The sequence below is a fragment of the Papaver somniferum genome, chromosome 6 (assembly GCF_003573695.1).
Source record: "Papaver somniferum cultivar HN1 chromosome 6, ASM357369v1, whole genome shotgun sequence".
NCBI classification, from domain to species: domain Eukaryota; kingdom Viridiplantae; phylum Streptophyta; class Magnoliopsida; order Ranunculales; family Papaveraceae; genus Papaver; species Papaver somniferum.
In genome coordinates, this window is record NC_039363.1 from 70,487,964 (window position 1) to 70,496,218 (window position 8,255).

At 32.4% G+C, this 8,255-nt stretch overlaps 1 long non-coding RNA gene across 1 annotated transcript; it reads left to right on the top strand.

The window, feature by feature from the left end:
* The first annotated feature begins 2,397 nt into the window (after positions 1-2,397).
* On the top strand, positions 2,398-5,083 carry LOC113285756. Its single transcript, XR_003328913.1, has 5 exons — positions 2,398-2,474; positions 3,562-3,622; positions 3,914-3,987; positions 4,175-4,328; positions 4,591-5,083. It is a non-coding gene; the product is annotated as an uncharacterized LOC113285756 (long non-coding RNA).
* Positions 5,084-8,255: the final 3,172 nt, after the last annotated feature.

Sequence of the window (8,255 nt, forward strand, 5' to 3'; positions counted from 1 at the left end):
AAAAGAAGTTGCAAAAAACACTAAAGATCCTCAACCAAACCAGCATGCCAATTCTCGTGTTAATTGGATAATGGAAGAGGATGTTGCTCTAACGAAGGCATGGCTGTATATAACCCAAGATGCAATAACCGAAATAAATCAGCCCTCTGATACAATGTGGAATCGCATTTGGGGTGTTTGGAAAAACTACATTGTGAATCCCGATGGGCGAGGGTGGAATGCCTTGAAATGCTACTGGAAAGGGATACAAACGCAAGTGTGCAAGTTCCATGATTTTTAGGAAGATATAGTAAGATTTATGTATAACAAATTTATATTCAGTACGTTTGTATCAGCATCATGCAATGTTCTGAAAACCGGCCCGGACATTGAACCGTCAAACTTACCGGATCAAGGGTCAATGGTTCAACCAGTGGTTTAACCCGGATTCACTAGGCCATATGCAGCTGGCTTCGTAAGGACATATATAAACTCTTTATACTAACAGTAATTCTATTCAGCCAACTAGTCTAACCCACCGGTCAAACCCACTGCCGATGTGGCGCCAATTTGACTTGACTTTACCTTTTCTAGCTTAGTAGTTTTTGGCTGACGTGTTTTGCTTTTTTTATTTTTTAGGTTTTCAGTTTCTCATATTTCGTTTCGTTGAAGTGTAGGAAATCTTCAAAGGGAAACTACCATCAGCTGGACAAAGATGTTTTACAAATAGATTGAATCAATGCAGGATCAAAGTTCAAGTTTTTAGCTTAATCTGATATGTAATCTGTAGAAGCTTAGATATCGAACTGCTGCTCATTGAATCAGGTAAAATTTATGTCTCTGTTGATTTCGATTTATATTGTATAATAGAAGATTATTGGGTTTATGTTTTTGAATCGTGCATTGAGTGCGCTGGAGGAATTGGAGAATGAGAGGGTTACTGAGATGAAATAATTCAGGGAAAATGTTGGATAAAAGTCTCACCATTGATAAGGTAATGTCCTATTTTTGATTCTACGTTATCTCAAGTCTCAACGTTTCTTAATATTCAATTCTATTAGATTAATGAAACAATTGCTACTAGTATGGGAAAGAATGAATTTGATATATTCATTTTATAGATTTCAAAAGTTATTTTAGACACTGATTTGGTATAGGAAATGCATCTTCAAGGTGATTTTGGCAGCAACTCAGTTCAGATGCAAGATAGAGGTAGTTTTAAATTAGTTTTACTAGTATCTTTTTGAGCTCTATAAATAAGATAATGATCACTTTGTAGGAGCAAACACCGATCCAACAGCTTGGGAGGAAAAAACACGTCAAGGACTTAAGGAGGTTCTCGTTTTCCTGTTCAGGTAATAATTCGAAACTTGTCTACCAGCTCCAAATCCTTAAACATATGTGTCACTAGGAAATCCTTAATATCAAATTTCTGACTCATACTCATACTTGATTAACTCTTATTCCAGGTCCGAGTACGTACTTCTGAGAGAAATGTGTGAGCCACTAGAGGAAGACACATTCAGGCCAGTCCTTCACCATCTGTTGCGAACTTAAGTCAACAACATACCAAAGGCTTGGACATATTTCCGGAGAAAAATCCTTGAATGTCAGAGAAATTACTATAGTGGTATAAAAACTAGATTTGATGATGAATTACAATAGTACAACGTATTGTTTTTTTATTCTTTTGAATCTGCTAATGCGATAGTTGTTATTTAAAACTAACTATGCAGATGAAAATCTCTGTATGTAAATTATTTGGATGGTTAATATGTATTTTTGTTGGTTAAGAGAATAAGTTCACTAATATGTTTTTCTCGATCAATCTGTAAAACAAGCAACTGATGTCACAGATTCACAAGCTAAGAAAGGTTGACCAGAAATGGAAAAGAGTGAAAACAGAAAAGATCAATCTGTAGAACAAGCAATTAGCTATATATGTGATACATGGCATCGTCAGAAATAAAACTTATGTCGACTATAAACACATTTAGCTATCGCCAAGTGACTAAAAAAAATTTTGCCCGAGAACTCAATCCGAACCAAAAGAAAATGGAGGAAGTGAAAAAAAACACGTAAACAAAAATGTAAACCTAGAAAAACTAGAAAGTCAAGTCAAACTAGTGCCACATCAGCAGTGGGTTTGACTATTGGGTTTTATTGGTGGGCTAAACAGAATTATTGTTATACTAAAACTTTTTGGTCATCCTTCGTTTCATTTTTATTTTCATGTTTAATACGTCACTACTAGTGTTCTTTTTGTTTCTTCTTTTCGTAGGAACTAGGAACATACATATACGCCATATACGCGTGTAGCGTTCTATCCAATTCCCAAGTCCAAGTGCCCCACATGCATTGACTCAAGCCAATAAAACCTTAAATAAAAATTAAAATATAGAACTGAGGTGTTGATACTTTATATCTCTGTCTCCTTCTCTATTATCAGTCTCCCTCTTCCTCTTTTTAGTCTCCCGAAGAAGCTCCTACTCCAAGTTTGTTTATCTTCTTTTCTTTCTCTCTTTTCTCGATAACCTATGCCTTTTGTATCTATTTTTTCTTATGTGAACACTTATATTATGGATGTTTGTTCATTAATTTTGTAATTAAATCTTGATATGGATGTGTTTGATTGTTGATTTGAAGAAACGAGCTTATGATTTTAATTGTTGGCTTGATGGAGAATGAGAAATGTTCTCATATTATTATCTTTTTGATAGCTTTTATAATTTGTTTCTGTAAAGCTCATCTTGCAAGTATTGCTATTGTTTTCTTCCGGTCTGTAATCTTAAACTCATTGTAGATTGGGTTGTTCTGATCATGTCTCTTTGGGTAACAAACTGGAATTGTTTTTTTTTTTGCTGAGACAAACTGGAATTGGTAACCAATACCATGGGTTTCTCCATTTTGTTACAAATTAGGGAAATTTAGGTTTTTCTTTTGTTTCCATCGACCCATAAAAACCGTGCTGGATACGCTGGATCACGAGTCAACCTGGCCGGGTCACACGATTCTCACAAAAGAAAGCGTTTTTTTGTGAATTTACTGGGTCAGTATTGGACCAGCCCAGAAAGGTGACTGGGTCACCGATTCACTGGGATGACCGGCCGGGCCGGGCCGGTTTTCAGAACACTGGCTTCATGTCGTCATCGTTACCCATTGTATTTTATGTGACGCACATTTAAAAGAAGCAAAGTTTTTGTTCGAGGAAAATGATAAAGGACCGTTCAAATATGAACATTGTTGGGAAATAATGAAAGCCAACCCAAAATGGTGTTCACAACAACTCACCTTAGCTAGTTCTTCAAAGAAAGCGAAGGTAGTTGATGTTAACTCAGTTGACACCGAAACTGCATATGTACCTACCAATGAAAAAGAATATCTAGATGTTGAACCGATTGATCTTATTTCCAAAACAAAACTGATTTTTTATGGAATGTTCCAGGTTTTGTGTCCTATATAAATCATTCGCGTGGAAGAAAAATTTCACTGTTACCACTTTGATTTTTTCTTTTAAGACCTTGCTGGGTTATTTTGATTTTTTTTTTTCTGTCTGATCTATTTTTGTTGTTTGTTGTGCAGGTACGGTCGATCACACACCCATTGTAGCTGTAGTAACCGGGCATAATCAATCAATACGAAGGTATAAATTCTGAGTATCATTAGATATCAAATAGTGTATAGTTTTAGAAATAAAATCATTGTTTTGTTTTGATATATATGATTAAAATCATTTCTATTTGTTGTTTTTTTTTTGTTACAAAGGTAGGTAACTAATATCTTTTTTCGTTTCTATGATACATAGATTTGTAGTCCACAAATTGTTTATTGTTTTGGTTTTGCTATATACGATTAAAATCTTTTTTTTTGTTGTTTTTTTTTCCTGTTACAGAGGTAGGTAACTAATATCTGTTTTCGTTTGTATGATACATAGATTTGTAGTCCACAAATTGTTTTCTGGATATTAAGTGGAGAAGGATCTGGAAGTGTTTCTTAACCGTTTACAAGGTATTAAACCTCTTCACGTAGCTATTACGGTAATAATCATCAAGTTCATGCAGTCTTCAGGAGTAATTACAATGCTATTTTTTTTCTTCCGAATTAGATACATTTGTAGGTGACACAGCTGCAGTTCTATATTTTTCGTCTGACATATATCACTGTTTTTAGTTCCCATCTTTTCCCTCTTATGTAGCTTGCATTTCTTAGTTCAACATATCAAGACTCAACCTCCAGATTTGAAGGAGCGCATAAGTGCTGCACTGGTAAAGGAGACAAATTAAAATACATGCCAGCTATTGGGAGATCATAGAATCAATTTTTTTTGAAGCAAAATCATAGAATCAATGGTAAATATTAGCCGAGAATGAAAGTAACTTTTTAGCTGAAAAACCGATTGATATGATTGGCGTTTTTACTGTTGCGTACAAAGATTATAAACATGCTACATTGTTTCCTGTCAGAAAAACTCTATCAGTTTTACTGTCTTTTTCAGTCAAGTTATAATACTTCTATGAGTTTGTGTGTCTGCAATTTTATATTTGTTTTACCTCATATATTAAGCAAGTAATATAATCTTTGTCATTTTCTAACTGTTCTCAATTGTTTCAGGGTGGTAAAGGATCCCTCTTGAACATTCTTTCAAAATATTCTTATGGTAAGCTAGCTTCTTTTGTATTTGATTTTTCCATGTTTTTATTATTTTTCTTTTCTTTTGTTGTTTATGAGTAGATTTAGTATTCCAAAAATTACTTAACATGGCAATCATGATTTGCGAAAGCACTTCTTTGAGCATTTAGTTCAAATTTAATTTATGATTCATGAAGCTAATTCCCGCTCTTCTCCTTTTGTGTGAGTTCTTGCTTATGTTACACTAAGCAAGATCATTTACCTACTGAAATGTAAAGGTAAATTCACTCATTTATATGATGTAAAACAGAAGAAAAAAACTAAGATGTGGCACGCTTGACAAACCCAATGCTTTTTTCTGTTCACTATCAATAGCGCAGCAGTTGCAGGAAACAGTTTATCAAGAAATCACAATTACATCATTGATGGTACAATATACTTTATGAGATGTAAGACAATATCAATCGATTATAAAAGTTACTCCATGTATTGCAACTAAAAAAGTAAAGTTTATTAAGAAAACTTATTTAAATATTTTTTACGGGTTAATGGTTTTGAATATTTATTCGGTTTTTACATCATTTTATTGCCTTGGTTAAATCGGTAAGAAATGTACTAGCTATGTTGTAAAATATTATGTTGCAATGTTTACTCGATTACTCGATTTTGACATCATATGAATAAAATGATTTTGGATAAAAGGAGAAAGAAAATATTGAAACTTTGTAAATTGAGGTAATAGTTCATGTGCAAATAGATCTGTTTTGGATTGGATTTTTTTTTAATTAATTATGATACTCTTTTCCGGAAAAAAAGGAAACAAATTAAGTCAATAATTGTGATACTAACGTGAAATGAAGAAATGTTTTATATCCACGAAAAACCATCGTTCCCTCCATCATGACAAAGAGGATGCAAATTGTAGAATCTTTGTGCCCCATAGTATACATATTCAACTAATTACATTTTAAAACAAATATTACCTAAAACAGCAAAATCTAATAAAATCTTCTCAAATGACAAAAATAAATAAAGAAAGTAGTCTAATCATCGTAGTTAAATATTAAAATTAATAAATTAGATAAAATCATTCATAACAATTTAATCACGAAATTAAATCAGTCATGAAAATAGAAAAATAATCCAATGTCCGATTACACTTCTGCTAATTATAAACTCATCTTAATTACAACCAAATTTACTATTGTAATTCGAATAAAATTAAAAAACCTTTTGTCAAAAAGAAATTAGTGATTCAAATTTAATATTAAAAAACATAGAGTATTAGATGCGTACCCGTGGATCGGAACACGCTTCCTCTTCCACAAAAATAATTAAACGATAATCTTAAAGAATAGTCGAAATATAGAATCGTTAGTAGAAAATTCTTAATATTGTCGTTTCGGTAAAATAAATTCAAGAATTTGTATTCTAAACGTGTAATTAATGATGATTGGTGAATATTTTTGGAGTAAAAATATTGCAACAGGTAAATATGAAGTTGTTATCCAAAATTTAATAAATTGCATGAATTTTATACTGCTTGATATTATTTCCAAAATGAAGTTTTTTCCTTTTTGTGTTAAATTAATGTTGGAGAGTCGTGACTCTCTATATAAATCTCTCGAGAGAATTCCAGATTTGCGCTTTAGGGTTTTGTTGTCTAATTCTTTTTCTTCTTTTGGTGTTGTTTACTTTGCATGTTTCTCGAATATATAGCATGTTGTCGATTGCGGTGGAGGTGGTTCTTTTGGAGATTTATGGCGATGAAAGAGACTCATGCGATATATAATGAAAACATCTTTTTTGTGTTTTGAGGTTTTTTCTTGATTTTGTTTATTGCAATTGTTGGTGATACCTTTTATCGGTTTTCATGGTGAGCCGATGGGATTATTTCTTTTTTCTTTCCTTTCCTTTCTAGGTATTTTATGTTTTGTTTAGAATAAGTCAATTTTGATTACATTGTCTCCCTTGGAGTTTATATTTGTTTTAACTGTTTTTGGTTCATTTTATTTTTTGCACATTAACTAAGATACATCAGTTTAGTCATTGGTTTATTAATTTTTTATATATAATGAACAGACGCGTGCATCGCACGGGTGAAAAACTAGTTGAAATAATTAAGAGGTTCAAAAGAGTAAGCAAAAGGCCTATAAGCGAAATGAGCAAAAAAGAAAATAAACACTGACCTTGAAAGCTTCCAACCTGCATTGAGAAGAACGATTTTTTGGGGACCATGGTTTTTTTGTGGGGATAAGACATTAGAATTAAATCTAGGTCACCCCTTATCTAGATATTTATATTAATACCTAAATTACCCTCCTAATTAATTTTGGGTAATGATTAGTTAGTGTTAATAATAGTTAGTGTAATGATTAAGTTAAAGATAATTAGTGACATTAAAAAATCAGATGGGTTTTTTTTAAAAAGAAGTAGAATTATTGAGAGAGTAAAGTTAAAGAAGATGAAGAAGGAAAACATGAAAAATGATGGATTTTACCAACCACAATCGGAGGAAGAGTATTTGGGTACTCAGGCATGCTTCAAACTTAGATAATGTTGGTTGAATTGCTCCAAATTTTCAAAAAAATGTAAATTTTTAGAGTAGATTTGGGCTTGTTTGGTTACCTTATGTGAAGAACAGGTTATCGAACTCATCTGAAAGTGTAGTTCGGTTACTTTTTCCAAACACGCAGGTTACCGAACTTGCTCTTTGATGGAAGTTTTTAGTCGTTCGGTTAACAGACATGTTACCGAACTTTGTTTATAGGATTTACAGATTCATGTTCGGTTGGTTTGCAAACTTTAACGTAACAACATATCTAGCCGAACACCACATGTATGCAATTAGTGAAGAGTTCGGTTTGTCAAAAAAATTTGCGAACAAACCGAACATAGTGGGACAAGTTCGGTTAAATCATAACTCAACATAGTGGGAAAAATAACATAGTTCGGTTACATTGGTTGTTTTTTTTTTATTATTATGGGTAGAGTTCGGATACTAAATAGTTTTAGAATTTTTTGCGAACCAACCGAACAGAGTGGGAAAAGTTCGGTTGAATGAGAACTCAACATAGTGGGAAAAATAGCACAGTTCGGTTACATTGGAATTTTTTTTTCTTTTTGTAATATGGATAGAGTTCGGTTACTAGATAGTTTTAGAAATTTTTGCGAACCAACCAAACTCGCAGTTCGATAAACTAATTTTAAATCCTATTGAACCGCACTGTTCTTCATGTTCTTCCTTTCAGGAAGTTCGGTTAAGAAACTATGATTTTTGTGAAACGCGTCCTAACCGAACAAAGCACTGTAACTTCCATATGAACCCTATTTTGATGATATCTATTCAATTAAAAGTAATGGGGAAGAAGAGAAGAACATGAGAAAAGAATAATTTTCAATCGAACGAGGAACGTCAAGGAAAGAGAGAAGAAGAAGAGAATAATTTGTTTTTTTTCAAAACTAAAAAATTTCGATTCCCCTCCTATTTTTGTTTTTGTTTTTGATTTTGATTTTGATAATAGATTCATTTATATTAGATGTATATGATTAGATTTATATAGTTATTTGGTTAGTTTTAATTTAGATTAAAGTAAAGGGTAAATGTGTATTTACCTAATTTTAGGACACCCCTTATAAGTATATGG